Source organism: Dipodomys merriami, unplaced genomic scaffold, assembly GCF_024711535.1.
Source record: "Dipodomys merriami isolate MVZ:Mamm:240054 unplaced genomic scaffold, mDipMer1.0.p SCAF_6, whole genome shotgun sequence".
Taxonomy (NCBI): domain Eukaryota; kingdom Metazoa; phylum Chordata; class Mammalia; order Rodentia; family Heteromyidae; genus Dipodomys; species Dipodomys merriami.
The window spans coordinates 10909815-10927324 of NW_027206179.1; the positions used below are offsets into that span (position 1 = coordinate 10909815).

A 17510-nucleotide genomic window follows, 5' to 3' on the forward strand; every position below is an offset into this window, starting at 1 on the left:
TGGCTGGAAAGGCCCGTGGCCGGGCAGGGGGCCCTGCAGCCAGGCTTTCCAGTCAGGCTGGAAAACCCCTGTTATTCTGGGGGAAACACCAACTGTTTGCCAAGGAAGAGGGGTTTGGGGGCTGGGGGCTGGCAGGGACCACAGGGGCCACCAGGGCTGCGGAGAAACAGCCTGAGCCTCGCGAGCCGCCCCAGCGAGCAGGTCAGGAAGCCCGGCGCAGGGTGGGCCTCCGGTGACCTCACCGGGCCATCCACGGCTCCAGGCATAGGGATCCCCAAGAACAGGAGGTCGGCTGGGCTGCCAGCCCTGCAGCTTCCCAGCATGCACCAGGCCTCTGCCAGCCTCCTTCCATTTGGTGCAGAATCAAGGAGTTGGGGGGGGTCTCCTGCCCCCTGGAGCACCCCACCCCATCCAGCAGCACCCCAGACCCTCCCCAGTCCGCTCACTGCTCTCATTTCCTTCCTGCTGACCTATGCCCCAGGCTGGTGGCTACTATGTGATTTGGGGGGTGGGGTCTGCTGCCTAAGCCTGTCAGCCCTCCCTTCCCAGGTTAATTGGTCTGCCCTCCAGCGCTCCCGGTTCCCTCCTCGTGGCTGACATCAAATAGAAAGGCAGAGGGCGGAAAAACACCCAGCTATTCCACATGGAGGGAGACTCAGAGCTGGAGAATTTTGTTTTTCTGCTCCGGGTGGGGGGGACATCTGATGTTGGAGACTTTGACCACGAGTTGGGGAAACCTCGTGTTCTGTAATGGAAGAATACAAATTCAAGAAGAAAAAAACGTGACCCCTTTCCACCCCACTTCCCCCACAGAGAGAACTTATTGTCTTTTGGGAATGGATGGGTGGTGAAGAATTAAATTGATTACAGGTGGGCCTGTAATCCCAGCTGTTCTGGAGGTAGCAGATTGGGAAGGGCCTCATTCAAGGTTACCCTGGGGCAACAAGTTAGTGACTCCTATCTCAACAATAAAGCGGGCATAGTGGCTTACATCTTTAATCTCAGCTGTGTTGGCAGCTCAGGTAGGAACATTACAGTCCAAAACTAGCCCTTAAAAACAAAAACATAAGATCTCACATGAGGGCCTGAAAAGGTGGCTCAGTGGTAGAGTGCTTGCTTTGCATGCATGAGGCCCTGGGTTCGATTCCTCAGCACCATGTAAGCAGAAAAAGCCAGAAGTGGTGCTGTGGCTCAAGTGGCAGAGTGCTAGCCTTGAGCTGAAGAGCTGAGGGACAGTGCCCAGGCCCAGAGTTCAAAGTCCACAACTGACAAAAAAAAAAAAGAAATCTCCTATGAAACAAAAACCAGGAAGAGCTGGACGTGTGGTTCAACTGGTAGAGCACCTGCAGGCATGAGGCCCTGAGCTCAAAAAGAAAGAAAAAAGGGCTGTGGTAGAGTGCTTGCCTTGCACACATGACGCTCTGGGTTTGATTCCTCAGTACCACATACACAGAAAAAGCCAGAAGTGATGCTGTGGCTCAAGTGGTAGAGTGCTAGCCTTAAGCAAAAGCAGCTCAGGGGCAGCACCAGGCCCTGAGCCTGGCAAAAGGAAGAAACGAAGAAGAAGAAGCCAGGCGCCATCATACCTGTAATGCTAGCTACTCAGGAGGCTGGGTCTAAGGATCATGGTTCAAAGCCAGCTCAGGCAGAAAAGTCCATAAGACACTTATCTCCAGTGAACCACCAGAAAACCAGAAGTGGTGCTGTGGCTCAAGTGGTAGAGCGCTAGCCTGGAGCAAAAGAGCTCAGGGACAGCGCCCAGGTCCTGAGTTCAAGCCCCAGGACCAACCAAAAAAGAAATAAAGTTGATTCTTCCTCAGAGAGTCTGGAGAACGTGGTCCTTTTATATTTTCCACATGTTGGACAACATTTGGAGTCTATGTAACCATGTCTTTCTCTTTCTTTTTTTAAACAGGAAAACAAAAAGCAAACAAAAAACACCTCTCTTCCAGAAGAAATAGGTAAAGGTAGGCTGTGTTTCATCTTTTTGGGTTGTACTCTGGGCTGTTAGGCCAAAGAAATCGAGATGTGTATGTGTGTGTGTGTGTGTGTGTGTGTGTGTGCGTGTGTGTGTGTGTGTGTGTGTGTGTGTGTGTAATTTTTGGCTTTTGCCTTGAGGGGTTTAGAACCTAGGTCTCAGATTCGTAGGCAATTGCTCGCTCCTTCCTTCTCTTGGGTTGGGCTCCTTGTCTTTTCTTTTTTGTTATGGGACTTGAACTCAGAGCCTTGGTGCTGTCCCTGAGCTTTGTACTCAAGGCTGGCCTTCTACTGCTTGAGCCAAAGCTCCAATTCTGGCTTTGTGTGGGTTCATTGGAGCTAAGAGTCTCATGGACTTTCTTGCCTGCCGGGCTGGCTTTGAACAGCAATCCTCTGATCTCAGCCTCCTGAGATGCCGGGATGACAGGCATGAGCTGTTGGCGCCCCATGGTTGCTTGTTTTTCCCCTGGTTCCCACAGGGATCCCGTGGGGTGAGGATCGGCGATCTCCCCTCTTTCTTCTGTGTTTTGGGTTTCCTGATAGCACAGCTTGCTGTGCATTTTCATTTTCTGGGCTGACTTCTTTCTGGAAACATGGCTGGCTGAGACGGGGGCTGGGGAGCAGCTGTGGGGCTCATGGGATGAGTGGAGGCAGGACTGGTTTGGGGGTGAGGAGTTCATACCAGATCTCCACTTCCTCACCTCTGCAAACACCACCTGCCATAGTGCCTGCTCATTATTTAGCTCAGGAACGGAGAGGGAGTTTTGGGCAGTGGGGTTCGGCTTCCTCCACCTTTTACTTCCTGGGTCTCCTCTGGCCCCCAAGAGTGCTAAATATCAAGTAGGACCAGGGTAGAGGGAGCCAGGCTAAAAAGATCACTCATTACAGTATATCATTTGGTGATGCTAGGGTTTCAACTCAGGACCAGATGCTTGCTAAACAGGTACTCTACCCCTTGAGCCACACCTCCAGTGCTTTTAACTTTACATATTTTTCAAATAAGGTCTCATTTTTTCCCCTTTGGATCTTGATCTTCCTGTTGACACCTCCCACATGGCTGGACTTCAAGGCATGTATCATTCAAGACATACTTGGCTTTTTTGTTGAGATAGGGTCTCATTCACTTTTGTTGTGGACTGGCCTGAAACTGGGATCCGCTGGCTGCTGCTGGTTCACTCCTGTCATCCTAGCTACTCAGGAGGCTGAGATCTGAGGATCATTGTTCAAAGCCAGCCTGGGCAAAGAAGTCTGTGAGACTCTTACCTCCAGTTAGCCACTTAAAAAAGCTGGGAGTAGGGCTGTAGCTGAAGTGGTAGAGCACTAGCCCAGAGTCCACCTAGGTTTTTTGGTGTTTTGTTTGTTGGGTTTTTGTTTTTGTTTTTGCTAGTTCTGGGACTTGAACTCAGGGCCTAGACACTGCCCCTGCGCTTCTTTTGCTCAAGGCTATCACTACCACTTGAACTACAGTGCCACTTCCAGCTTTTTCTCTGTATGTGGTACTGAGGAATCAAACCCAGGGCTTCATGCATGCTAGGCAAGCACTCTACCACCAAGCCACATTCCAGCCTGGGTTTTTGTTGTTGTTTTGCAGTAAGGTTTCATTAACATTCACACAATACATATTACACGATACCTATTACATATGCTTTATCAATGAGCAGCTTTTTGCATACTCTTAAATTCTGCCTCCAAGCTAGGCCCCAGTGGCTCGCACCTGTCATCCCAGCTACTCAGGAGGCTGAGATCTGAGGCTCACAATTCAAAGCTGGCCTGGGCAGGAAAGTCCATGAGACTGATCTCCAATTAATCACCAAAAAGCTAGGAAATGAAGCTATAGTTCAAGTGGTTGGGTGCCAGGCCAGCAAGTACAAGGTCCAGAGTTCAAAGGTCCCTGGACTTCCTCAAGTCATTTAATTTAAGAAGCCAAGGAAGGCTGCTAGAAGTGGGGATACAGGTGATGTGCCCTGCCAGCCGCCCCCACCCCTGCCCCAGAAACCCTGGCCTTCCTTCAACTGTCCCATAAAGACTTCATGCGAACCAGCCTTCGCCCAGGCAGCCTTGGCTGTGTTTGGGCCTTTGAAAGAAAAGGCGTAATGGAAAATGGATGGGATGTGTCTGAGCAAAACCACACACTCAGTCTCCTTGTTAGAAATTCCACGAGAGTCATCAGGGCCTCCGCTGGGACAGAAGCTGCTAGGGACCCAGAGAAAGGTCCCCCGGGGTGGGGGGGGGGCGTGAGCAAGCCCTGCACCTGCTCTTCCTCCCTGCAGCAGGCTGCTGACTGGAGGTTCCACAGGAAGACACCCCAAATTTTGTACAGCACATTGCAGTGCTAATGGCAAATGTGTTCTCCCCAGCCCAGCCTTCGGATGAGACTGCAGGCTTTCCCTCCTCCCCCTCCTCCCCTTCTTCCTCCTCCTCTCTTCTTCCTCCTCCTCCTGGCTTCTTTCTGGTGAGATGGTAGATGAGCCCAGGACAGGACAAGGGGGCTGATGTCAAACCAAGATCTGGTCCAGGTGTTGAGACATTTTCCCCGGCAGTGCTGGTGTCTGTATTTGGTGCCCCCCCCCCACCCCTGCAGAGCCGAGACTGGACACTGGGGCCGCATGGCCTGGGACGGGGGCGGGGGGAGCTGGGGGGGGTGAGGCCTGTGGACATCCCACAGCAGCTCCAGGCCTCTCCTGTCACCCCACTGCGGCCAAAGCGCAGTGGGGGTTCACAAGGAGGCTCGCCCTGGGCTGGATCGCTCCACAGCCCAGCACCCCCAACTCTGCACATTCTCTGCGGGCCTCCTGGGGCCGAGCTGCCTCCCCAGCCTCCACCACCTCCTCCAGGCCAGGAGTCCCCCAGCTGCAGCAGCCAGCTGAGGCTCAGGGTCCCCCCGGAGGGCACTGCCCCCCTCTAGAGGAGGCTTGTGTGCTCCACACCTGCGACACTGCGCAGCCCCTCTCCCTGGAACTAGCACGGAACTCCACTTTTCTTTTGTTGTTTGTTTGTTTTTACTGGGGCCTGAACTCAGGGCCCAGTCACCATCCCTGAGCGAATTTTTCACTCAACACTGCTGGTGTTCTATTACTTGAGTCACAGCTCCACTTCTAGCTTTTCTTTTTTTTCCTTTCTTTTCTTTTCTTTCTTTCTTTTTTTTTTTTTTTTGTTGGTTGTGGGGCTTGAACTCTAGGCCTGAGCACTGTCCCTGAGCTCTTCAGCTCAAGGATAGTACTCTACCGCTTGAGCCAAAGCACACTTCCTGTTTTCTGGTGGTTAATTGGAGATAAGAGTCTCACTGATTTTCCTGCCTGGGCTGCCTTTGAACCGAGATCCTCAGATTTTAGCATCCTGAGTAGCTGGGATTACAGGCGTGAGCCACCAGCGCCTGACTAGCTTTTCTTTTAGTAGTTTATTGGAGATAAGAGTCGCATGGAGGAAGTGGCGCTGTGGCTCAAGTGGTAGAGCGCTCACCTTGAGCTGAAGAGTGCAGGAACAGCGCCCAGGGCCAGAGTTCAAGCCCATGACCAAAAAAAAAAAAAAAGAAGAGTCACATAGACTTTCCTGCCTGGGCTGGCTTTGAACCGCGATCCTCAGATCTCAGCCTCCCTAGGATTACAGGTGTGAGTCACCTGCGCCCAGCTCTGCTTTTCTTTCATTCTTTCCTTCCTCTTTTCTTTCCTTCCTCTTTTCTTCTTTCTTTCTTTCTTTCTTTCTTTCTTTCTTTCTTTCTTTCTTTCTTTCTTTCTTTCTTTCTTCCTTTCTCTCTTTCTTTCTCTTCTTTCTTTTCTGTCAGTCATGGGGCTTGAATTCAGGGTCTTGGTGTTGTCCCAGAGATTTTTTTGCTCAAGGCCAGCACTCTCCCTCTTTGAGCCACAATATCTCTTCCAGTTTTGTGATTGTTAATTGGTGATGAGTCACATGAACTTTCCTGCCTGGACTGGCTTTGAACCATGATCCTCAGATCTCAGCCTTCTGAGTAGCTAGGCTTACAGGCATGAGCCACCTGCCCCAGGCAAATATGTGTGGTTTTCAGTAGCTGAAACATTTCCCAGCCCACAAGGGACCTGCCAGGAGCTGTGGAAAAGCCCTGTGGGGAGTGAGTTTTAGCATAGTTCACTGGGGCATGGCTGTTGATGAGATTAACTGAGGGCATGACCCCTGCGTGGGACTTTGCAGGACGCATAGGAGTTTGTCTGGGTCAGAGGTGGGGAGACCCAGTGCAGCCCTGTCAGCTCTCCCCGCAACCTGGCCGCTTGCCTTGCGTTACTGAGCTTCCTCATGAGCCTGGCGCCACCCCCTCGCCCCGGCACAGGGCCAGGGTGACAACATTTCCTTCGTGCCGGGAAGCCGAGGACAGGAGTGACACGAGGCACGGGGGCTTCATCCTGGCCTGCCTGGCCTCCGTTCCCGAGCTTACAAACCCTCACATGACCACCCCCCACACACACATGGCTGCCACCCCCACAGGCCGGGAGACAGAAAGCAGCTTTCTCTCCGGCTGCGGTCACCTTGGTGACCAGCCCCACGCCACGCCGCCGTCACCCTGTGTCATCCAGGCGGCCTGGCCGGGGAACAAGCTGGAGCATTCTTGGGGCCGGGTGCACAGAGCCCGAGGCCACAGCAAGACCTGGCCCTCACTGCTCTTTGTCCCTCTTGTCCCCTTTCTTTCTAATTATAGCCTCCTGGGACCGATTTAGCCCCAGGGACAAAGGCATTGGGGTGATGGGGAGTCACAGGATCTTGTTTTTTAGCCACAATCCCTCACGAACATCACCCCAAAGCCCCCGCGACGGGGGCTGACGTGGTCCGCAGACTCACCAGCACCACCACCCCGGCCCTCACGTGGCTGCTCCCCACGCCCCACCCTGTGACTGCAGCCACGGGGAGCCTCCGTCTCTGAGGGGGGGGGACTGTGCTGGAGGAGCCCCCAGAGGGTTTGGGGAAGCAGGGATGTGTCTCTGTCCACAGGAGTCCAGCCAGTGCCCTGCTGTGTGGGCTACCTCGCATTATTCTGTGGGTGCTGGCTGGGGACAGAGGGCCTGGTAGGGGGAGTCCTCCTTCCAGTGGGAGGGGGGTGCGGCATCCAGCCCCTCCTGAGCTCAGCGTCCAGGCCGGTACCTTCTCCTAAAGCCACAATCTCCCCTCAGCTCTGTAGGTATTTAGGGTCCCCTTGTTCCTTGTGAGGTATCCTGGGCCACCTCCAGGGGCTCAGCAGCATCCCTGGCCTCTGCCCACGGGGGGGACCCAGGACCTCCCCTCCCCCCGCTGTGACAGCTATGTGTGTCCCTCAGTGCCCCCTGTGTAACCTAGAGACACCCCCCACGCCCCCCAGCCCTGGGAGCCTCTGTGAGATGGGTGATGGGGGGGGCGCCAAGGGTGACTGCGATGGCTGAGCCCCACCCTGCTGTGCCTCTGGGGAACATAGCCTGTCTGAGACCTGTCCTCCCTCCTCCCTCCTCCCTCCTTCCTCTCTCCCTCCTCCCTCCTCCCTCCCTTCCTCACTCCGGTTTTGTTTGGTTTTGGACCTTCCTCTGTCAACACTGCCGGCTCTTTTGTATCTGAACACAGTGACTAGTGAACATAGTGTGCTTGGCCAGCTGATGGCTCCATGTCAGAGAGAGAGCGCGCGCTAGCGAGCTCACCCTGCAGAATCTACCCGGAGGTTGTTGTTTGGGTTTTGGGGTATTTAGGTTTTGGTTTTTTCCGCTTAGGTTTTTTTTGGGGGGGGGTCTTTCATGGGTTTGAGCTCAGAGCTAGAGCTCTATCACTTTGAGCCACAGTGCCACTTTCATTTTCTGGTGGTGATTGGTTTATTGGAGATAAGAGCCTCATGGACTTTCTTGCCTGGGCTGGCTGTGAATCACGATCCTCAGATCTCAGCCTCCTGAGTAGCTAAGATGACAGGCGTGAGCCACCAGTGCCCGGCTTTTCCCAAGCTTTTTAACAGCAGTCAGAGCAAAGAGATTGGGAGAAAAAAAGACCATGAGAACGCACTGGGCAGTGGCAGGGGGACCCGCTGTGGCCAGTTGGACCCTTCCCACAATGCCCCTGCCTGCACCCAGCTGGCACGGCTTGTGGAAGGGCTAGCCAGGAGCAGGGCAGTCACTGCCTGGCACAGGTGTCAAGAGTCTCTGGGCCTAAACTTTGATGCCGTAAACCCCCCCTTCCCCTCCCCCACGCCAGCAGCCATGTTATTCTCCATTCCGGTCTTGTGTATCTGCTAGCAGTGCTGCATAACAAACAACCTCAAATGAGCCCTTTAAAACAATGCCTGGACTTCAGTTATCTCACAGTTCTGGAGGTCTGGAGTCAGGGCCAGGCAAGCTGGGGATCCTCCCCTTTGGGGGTGGGGTGGGGCTGTCTTACTTGGCTGTAGTGGAAATATGGACCAGGCTGCTGAGTTACTCAGAGCAAGAAATCATCTTTAAAGCTATCCAGATGGGTGTAGGACTGGGTATCAAGCTGAACAAGTGTGTAGCCCTGTGTGCAAATCCCAGCACTCCCCCCCCCCCAATAAAAAGCGGGGGAGTGCTGGTCCTTTTGGACGATCACCTGATTAGGTAAGGCCCAGCAGCAGTACCCCTCCCCCTTTCTTAAGCCACCACCACTTTGTGAGGGGTCCAGGCCAGCACTCAAAGGGAAAGGTCATCCGAGGTCATGGGGGGTGGGCACCAGCCCCCCATTGTGTTGACCTTGTTGAAGGGGTGGTGCAGGTCAAGTAAGACATAATAGAATGGCGGGGAGATCCCGGTGGGGCGGCCGGCTGCAGACACCGGGGCACCATGGACCTGCAGGGCCCAGAACACCCACAGAGAAGAATCCAGTTCTGAGTGACCTCCACGCTGAGGCCGACAGGGAACCCCTGCTCTGACCCCACCCCCTCCAGTGTCAACAAGCCACCTGCCGTAGCCGGCACCGCCATTGGCCAGCAGATTTGAGGGAGCCAACCCTTCAGCTGGCTCCTGAGTCACGGGCTCCTGTGCACGGGCTTTGCTGGCAGCACCAGGCTCCCCTGGGGGTACACCTCAGGCCAGGCCCTCGGGGCTGGGACCTCAGGATGACCCCTTCCTCCTGAACCTGCCAGGGGATCCCCCCTCCCCCGCCACTGCTGTCCCTGTCCCCCCCGCCCCTGCATTCCTCACATTCCTGGCCCTCTACGCAGCTCCGTTGCCAATTCTCAGAAAGCTCCGGTTCTTTCCTGGTTGGCCGCCGGCCGGCCGCTGGGCGTGGCCTCCCCAACCACGCCAGCTATGCCTGGAATTCAGGGGAACCACGGGCCTGCGCCTCTGTCACCTCCTTTGGAAATCACCACAGCACCTCTGGGGGTCGCAGTGGCAGCACAGATCACAGCCAGGGCTGGGGGGCTCAGCGGGAGGGGGGACCCCTCCGTTCCCTGCCCAGCCCCAGGAAGGTGGGAGAATCTGTGGAAGCCCCTCCCCCCCAGGACTGCTGCCCACTGGTGGCTTTGTGCCCCTCTGCTCTGCACTGCCCCGCTGCTCTCCTGGCTCCCGGCAGATATCCCCCAAATGCCTCATCAAGAAGAAGAGCCTGGCACCATGGCTCACATCTGTAATCCCAGCTACTCAGGAGGCTATCTGAAGATTGTGGTTCAAAGCCAGCCAGGGCAGGAAAGTCCATGACACTCATCTCCAATTAATCATCAAAAGGCTAGAAGTGGAGGTGTTGCTCAAGTGGTAGAGCACTAACCTTAAGCCAAAAAAGCTAAGGGATAATGCCCAGGGCCTGAGTTCAACTTCCAGAACTAGTGTGCACGTATGCACGTGCGTGCACACGCGTGCACACACACACACGCGCACACACACACACACACACTCAAGGTAAACTATCTGCAAATGCCAGTGAAGCTTCTAAAAGGGAGGGGACAGAAATGGGGCCTTGCTTGACTTCACCTGGCCCTGGCAGTGGCCCCATCCATGACCCCCTTCCAGGAATGCACAATCTCATATAACTCACCTGTGAAAAGCTGCCAGGAAAATCTGCTGGAGTTGGGGGATGGGGGGACACCACTTTCTTGATGTGGTATGGCCTGCCTGTAATTCCAGCTACTCAAGAGGCAGCAATTTGGAAGATCACAGTTGAAAGGTCCTAGAGGTTCCATCTTCAATTAGCCAACAAAAAGCCAGACTAGAGGCATGGCTCAAGTGGTAGAGCACCAGACATGAGCAAAAACACCAAGTGCTAGGCTCAAGACTTGAGACCCAATAAAAGGAAGGAAGGAAGAAAGAAAGAAAGGAAGGAAGGAAGGAAGGAAGGAAGGAAGGAAGGAAGGACCTATGTCAGCCTAACACATACAGATTTCTTGCTTGCCTAGTGTCTGTTGGTGTGTGAATGGCCTCGCCACTGCCTTCAGGTGTATGGGGAATGTCAGAGTCTCTCCCAACATGGGTCTGTGTACCCACGGAGGCCCAGGGAACTCCCTGGGAGGACACTGAGGGACGATGCTATGCACACAAGTGGAATCTGGCCAAGGATGGCCAAGTGAACCCCACAGGCGGTCAGATTCCCTAAAACAGCTTTCTAGCTGTGACATTTACAAGCTCAGAGGGGCCATGGAGGAGGCCAGGTCTGTGACCCAAGCAGTTATTCCCTGCACACCTGGTGTCCATGGGACCTTGGCACCCTTTGCGACACACCCAGACCAGCACCCCCAAACACAAAGTTTGTATTTCTTCATCCAACACAAGCCTATGATTGCTTTCATCGTGTGTGTGTGTGTGTGTGTGTGTGTGTGTGTGTGTGTGTGTGTGTGTGTGTGTGTATGGGTGTGGGTGTGTGGATTTGGGTGTGGGTGTGGATGGCTTGAACTCAGAGCCTGGGAGCTGTTCCTGAGTCTGTCTGTGCTCAAGGCTAGAGCTCTACCACTTGAGCCACAGCACCACTTCTGGTTTTTGAGTAGATAAATTGGAGATAAGAGTCTCACAGGGACTTCCTGCCCAGGCTGGCTTTGAACCTTGATCTTCAAATCTAGGATGACAGGTGTGAGCCAACTGGCACCCTGCTCAGTTTCATCTTTCGCTTTAGTTCTGACTGCGGGGTGAGGGAGGATATGTGGATTTTATTTTAACAACCTAAGCTTCTTTTTTTTTTTTTTCTGTTTTTAATTTTGGTTTTACTTGTTTGCTGTACTGGTTCTGGGGCTTGAACTCAAGACCTGGGAGCTGTCCCTGAGCTTTTTTGCTCAGGCTGTGCTCTACCACTTGAGTCACAGCTCTACTTCCAGCTTTTTGGCAGGTAATTGGACATAAGAGTTCCATGGCATTTCCTGCCTCAGCTTGGTACAAACTTCCATCCTAAGACCTCAGCCTCTTGAATTGCTAGGATTATAGATGTGAACCACTGGGGCCCAACTCTGTTGTTTTTTGGTTTTGGGGTTTTTTTTTTACTGCTTGATTAGTGCAGTGCCAGTGGCTCATGTCTGTAATTCTGACTACCAAGAGGCTAGATCTGAGAATCTTGATTCAAAGCCAGCCTAGGCAGGAAAGTCTAATAGACTACTACAGTAGTTAGGATTACAGGCATGAGCCACTGGCGCCAGGCTCTGCTGATTCTTTTTTAACCCTTCCTTTGCAATCTACTGGTAAATTATTCATCCAATCTTTTGATCTCTTCAAGTGTAATTAATACCATTAAAATCTCCATCCACTCCAGCCTGTGGAATCCCTGGGGTTCAATTTGTATTGCCCATTTTCTTTCCTGCTGATGTTCATTCATATGGTCTTGTCACCTTGTCAGCCTGTGGGCTAGACATTGTATTTGCCAGTTTATATACAGAAGTAAGTTGAGGTCTTGAATGGATGCAGTTTTCCTCCACAGAAATGTTCATTTCTGTCACACATCCAGGGTTATTAGCAATCTGGGACCATTGCATCCAGTACGGGGGTTGAAGATGTGCCCATAGCACGTACGTATAATCCTATCTACTCAGGAGGCTGAGATCTGAGGATTGTAGGTTCAAAGCCAGCTGGGGCAGGAAAATCGGTGTGACTCTCACAACTCTTATCAACAATTATCCAGCAAAGAGTGGAGTTGTGGCTCAGGTTGTAAACTGCCAACCTTGAGTGAAAAAGCTCAGGGACAGTGCCCTGAGTTCAAGCTGCAGTACTATTACCCCCTCCAAAAAAAAAAAAAGGAAATGAAAGACATTATTCAAAATTCAGTGGCAGTTGCTGTCAGAGCCCGTGTCCTTCCCATCTGCATTTCTAGATTTGGTTGTCTCTGCCAAAGGGGAACATTGGCCAAGCTCTCCCCCTCGGGGGTCCTTACCGTTCACCTCTGCATCTGGACCCCAGCATTAGGAGGTCACTCTCTCAGGAAACCACTCATCCACCCCTCCACTTGGGCATCGGTCCATCATCCCAGATCCTGGGTGGAAATTCTTTCCCATCTTCCACCCTCCAGGCCTCCCCCCACCCCCTCAGCTCTGCTGCTTTTTTGGATAGGGTCTTGCTTCCTGCCTGGAACCTTGATCCACCTTTTATGCTTCCCGTAAAACTAAAGATGACAAGTATGTACCACTGTGGTTCAGCTATTGGTTGAGATGGGGGTTGGGGGGGGGGGCACAGGAACTTGTTTCTACCTGGCTGGCCTCCAACATCAATCCTTCCTGTCACAGCCTCCCAAGTAGCCCAGATTACAGGCTTGAGCCATGGCACCTGCTTTCTTAGCAAGCTTCTTCTTTCTTGGTCAACAAAGCCAAGATCAAGTCAGACACAGAGCCCAGATGAGCCCTGCCCCCAGGGGCTAGGAGGAGACCTGTGGTTTTTCAGTTGTGGGCATGCTCCGTACCCTCCATCCTCAAGGTCCAGGGACCACCTCGAGGCCTTGGAATGGGCCCAGCAATGTTAATAAGCAAAGGTTTGCACAGCTGAGTTCACCCACCAGAGGACGTGGCTTGTCATCACAGCCATAAAGGACAAGTGACCCAGGCATGACTAATTGCTCTCCACTCCCAGGACACGCAACAGAGCATGGAGGGATGGCATCATACCTCCACTGGGAGATGCAGAATGGTGTGTGTGTGTGTGTGTGTGTGTGTGTGTGTGTGTGTGTGTGTGTGTGTGTGTGTGTGTGTGTGTGTGTGTGTGTGTGTGTGTGTGTGTGTGTGTGTGTGTGTGTACTGCAACTTGAACTCAGCACCTGGGTGCTATCCCTGAGCATTTCCGCTCAAGGCTAGCACTCTACAACTTTGAGTCACAGCACCATATCTGGTTTTGTGGTAGCTCATTGGAGATAAGTCTCAGGACTTTCCTTCCTGGGCTGACTTTGAACCCAGATCCTAGCTTCCTGAGGAGCTAGGATGACAGGCATGAGCCACCGGTGCCTGCTGGTGTTTTTTGTTGTTGTTGTTTGTTCGTTTGCCAGTCCTGGAGCTTGAACTCAGGGCCTGGGTGCTCTCCCTGAGCTTCTTTTGCTCAAGGCTAGCACTCTACCATTTGAGACACAGCACCACTTCTGGTTTTTCCTGTGTATGTGGTACTGAGGAATCAAACCCAGGGCTTCATGCATGCTAGGCAAGCACTCTACCACTAAGCCACCTTCCCAGCCCTCATGTTTTGTTATTGTTGTTGTTTTGTTTTGTTTTTTCCGGTCATGAGGCCTGAACTCTGGGCCTTGTTTTGTTTTTTCCAGTCATGAGGCCTGAACTCTGGGCCTAGCGCTGTCCCTCAACTCTTCAGCTCAAGGCTAATGTTCTACCACTTGAGCCCCAGCACCACTTCCAGCTTTTTCTGCTTATATGGTGCTGAGGAATCAAACCCAGGGCCTCATGCATGCAAGGCAAGCGCTCTACCCCTGAGCCGCCTTCCCAGCCCTTTAATGCAATCAACTACCAGCTCTTTCCATGTCTCTTGGAGCAAGGTACACTACCCCAGTCCCACCTTACCCAGCCTCTGGGTAGGTCAAGGCAGCAGTGGCTGGGTGCCTGTGAGCCGAGGCAGGAAGATTGCTCAACACCCCCCACCCCTCCCACCCCACGCCCCCCTCCCCCCAGCAAACCCATTCTCCCACACTCATTTGGGGCTGATATTTTCCTCTGTCTCTGCAGTAACTCTCTTTTTACCAAATACTTGGCTGCTGGTCTCGGGGTGGGGGTGGGGACCTCATTTTCTTCCCAGGAACCTGTGCAGAAATAGGATTCTCCCTCTGCATCTACTGAGCTCAGAGAGGGTAGGCAACTTTCTTGAGGCTACACAGCCTGGGAGAGCCAAGGCCAGAATCTCTTCCATGCTTCTCAGAGCAGCTCTGCCTGGTGGGGAGTTGATGCTGCACCTCACCTGCCTCTGCTCACTGAGAAAGGAGGCTGTGCCCTGCCCAGCTTCTCCTGGACACACCCAATGGGTATTGGTGAAATTTGAACCTTTAGTTTGGCGCTGGTGGCTCACGCCTGTCATCCTAGCTACTCAGGAGGCTGACATCTGAGGAGCACAGTTCAAAGCCAGCCTGGGAAGGAAAGCCTATGAAACTCTTATCTCCAATGAACCCCCAGAAAACCGGAAGTGGTGCTGTGGCTCCAGTGGTAGTGTTAGCCTTGAGCAGAAGAGCTCAAGGACTCACCCAAACCCTGAGTTCAAACTCCATGATCAAGAAAAAAAATAATAACTAAAGGCAAAAACCCACTGGAAGCATTGTCTTTCTGTAGAGGGCATGGCTCAAGCAATAGAGACCCAGCTCTGAGCAAAAAAAAGATAAAGGACAACATCTAGGCCCTGAGTTCAAGCCTCTTGTTGAGAAATATATATATATATATATATATATATATATATATACACACACACACATACATATGTGTAGACATACATATGAATATATGTTTACACATATATATACACATTCTCCTCCTTCCTCATCCCAATCTTCTGTTCTCATAGCACAGGGCAGCAGCCAAGTCATAATGTCCAGGCAGTAGCCCCATTTCATCTCCTATATATGGCTAGCAGGAATCCAAGTTAATGCAGTGTTTGGAACCTGGGGGGAAAAAGTTTAACTTACAAAGTTAATCACACCCCTGCCCTAGGAACTGGAAGTAGAAACCTACCTTTTTGTGGTCTGTACCTGAATATTTATCCAACCCTCATTCACCATCACCAAAAACTAGAGGCAACTCAGATGCCCCCTTCGTAGACAGTAGGTCTACAAATAATGATTTGATCCTCTGGTAGAATATTACTCAACCATGAAAAAGAACAAGGCAATGTTTATAGAAGGTTGTGTGTTCCATATACTAGGAAAGGGGGTTACAGCCATGTGCATTTGCCAAACCTCAACTACTATGAGCCACCAGGGTGATTTGCACTGCGTGGAAATAAAATGGATTGTATTTCATTGAAAAGAATCATAATAGTCACTACTCCCCTCTTTTTCTTTGCCAGTCCTGGGCCTTAAACTCAGAGTCTGGGCACTGTCCCTGAGCTGCTTTTTGTTCAAGTGGTCCACCACTTGAGCCACAGCACCACTTTCAGGTTTCTGGTGATTAATTGGAGAGGAGTCTCACACACTTTCCTGCTCTGGCTGGCTTTGAACCGTGATCCTGAGTAACTAGAATTACAGCCGTGAGCTACCGGCACCTGGTTTTTAAAACTTCCTCTCCCCACCCCCTTTTGTTTGTTGGTTGTGGGGCTTGAAATTGGGGCCTAGGTGCTGTCCCTGAGCTCCTTTGCTTCAAGGCTAACGTTCTACCACTTTGAGCCACAGCACCACTTCCAATTTTCTGGTGGTTCATGGAGATAAAAGTCTCATAGACTTTCCTACCAGGTTGGCTTTGAAGCACAATCCTTAACTCTCAGCCTCCTGAGTGGCTAGGATTACAGGCGTGAGCCACGAGCGCCGGGTTCTTTCTTCTTTCATTACGTGTAATTTTGCTCTTGGTGGTAATATTGGGACTTCAACCTAGGCCCTCATGCTCTCTCACTCAGCTTGCTGTACCATCTGAGCCACACCTCCAGTCTGTCTTTTATGGTGGTCAGTTGGAGATAAAAGTCCCATGGAGTTTTCTGCCCAAGTTGACTTTCAAACTGTGATCCTCTTCATCTCAGTCCCTCCCCTTTACCCTGCCCTCCTCCCCCCCCCCCCCCCCCAGTAGCAGGGATGGATGACAGGCCTGATGCCTGCCGGCTTCCCCGCCACATTTTCACTTACCGTTTCTAATGGTTGCAAAACATCCCACGGGGAGAGCGTTCTGTTGAATTAGCTGCCCTCTTGTTTCACAACGTGTGGTTTTGCTCCGACTTCTCGCTATTATAAATAACAACTAGGTCAGCACCTTCTATCTATAGCTTTTTATTTCTTGTAATTTTGCTCTCTTGGGCTCCAGGCCCAGAGTGAGGGATTAGAACACCATTTGTCACTTCCAATGTCCAGATGCTCTGCTCTGTTCATGCCGGGCCACCCATTTGTCCAGCTTGCTGTGCAAAATCCCAACCTACCACATTTCTTACTCTGTGTGTGTGTGGGTGTGGGTGTGGGTGTGTGTGTGTCCTAGGGCTTGAACTCAGGGCCTGGGTGCTGTCCTTGTGCTTTTTAACTCAAGGCTGGCACTCTCCTACTTGAGCCACAGCATCACTTCTGGCTTTTTGCTGGTTAATTGGAGATAGACATCTCAGGGACTTTCCTGCCCGGGCTGACTTCAAACTGTGATCCTCAGACCTCAGCCTCCTGAGTAGCTAGGAAGACAGGCGTGAGCCACCCAGACCAGCGCCCGGCAGCTTTTAGGTTTTGTTGGTGGTGATGGTGAGTTTCCTGCCTGAGCTGGGGATTGAACTCAGAGCCTCTGTTGTACAAGCTATATTAAACCACGCCCCTTGTGCTTAAGCCACGCCTTATAACGTAAGACTTTACCTTGTAAGCCACGCCCCTACACCACAAGCCACACCCCGGCATGTAAGCCACGCCCCTTGTCTTTAAGCCATGCGCCTACCCGTGATTCCTGACTATGTAAGCCACGCCCCTTCTACTGAGGCTTAGCGGACCAATGTAAAGCCACGCCCACCGATCTTATGCCCCGCCCCTTCTGCTGAGCCCGCCCAGAGGCCCAGGTTGGTCGGGTGGCCTTGCCTGTCCCTGGCCCCGTGAGTCCTGTGCTTCTGACCCCTGCGCTCTGGGTTGGAGGTGATGGGGGGGCGTCCTTGCCGTGACCTTGCAGGCAGGGTGTCCCATCTGCAAAGCAGGCACCCTGGAAGCGGGGCGTGCATCCCCCCTTTTGTGCTGGGGCCAGCCAGGCTGGCAGCGGCCACTGCGGGTTATTTTTAGAGAACCTCACCGCCGGGCCTCCTGGCCAAGCCCCGGCCTGCCTGTCTGGGCGGCTGCCCGGGGTCACCGGCCTGCCGGGCCCGGGGCCTCCCTCCACCGGGCCCCACCCCTGCCCACCTGCCCGCTCGGCCGGCCCGGCGGGCCTGCCAGGGTGGCCGGCCGGGGGCTGACTCAGCGCCCCGCGTGGCCCGGTCCACGCCACCCGCCTCCTCCAGGCTGAGGCACGGCTGAGTCAGGACAGCTGGTGACACCAGCGCAGCCGGACAGCAGGAGGTGGCAAC

The 17510-nt window shown here is 52.9% G+C and overlaps 1 protein-coding gene across 2 annotated transcripts in view; it reads left to right on the forward strand.

Annotated features, from left to right (window-relative positions):
* LOC138813930 (guanine nucleotide-binding protein G(I)/G(S)/G(O) subunit gamma-7) overlaps positions 1-17510 on the forward strand; it is a 101336-nt gene that overhangs the window by 73462 nt on the left and 10364 nt on the right. Inside the window, exon 3 of one of the 2 annotated variants that reach the window (XM_070002526.1) lies at positions 1916-1967. The gene's annotated coding sequence lies outside the window, so the exon portion shown is untranslated. The remainder of the gene's footprint in view (positions 1-1915; positions 1968-17510) is intronic. The other variant, XM_070002527.1, reaches the window with a different exon arrangement.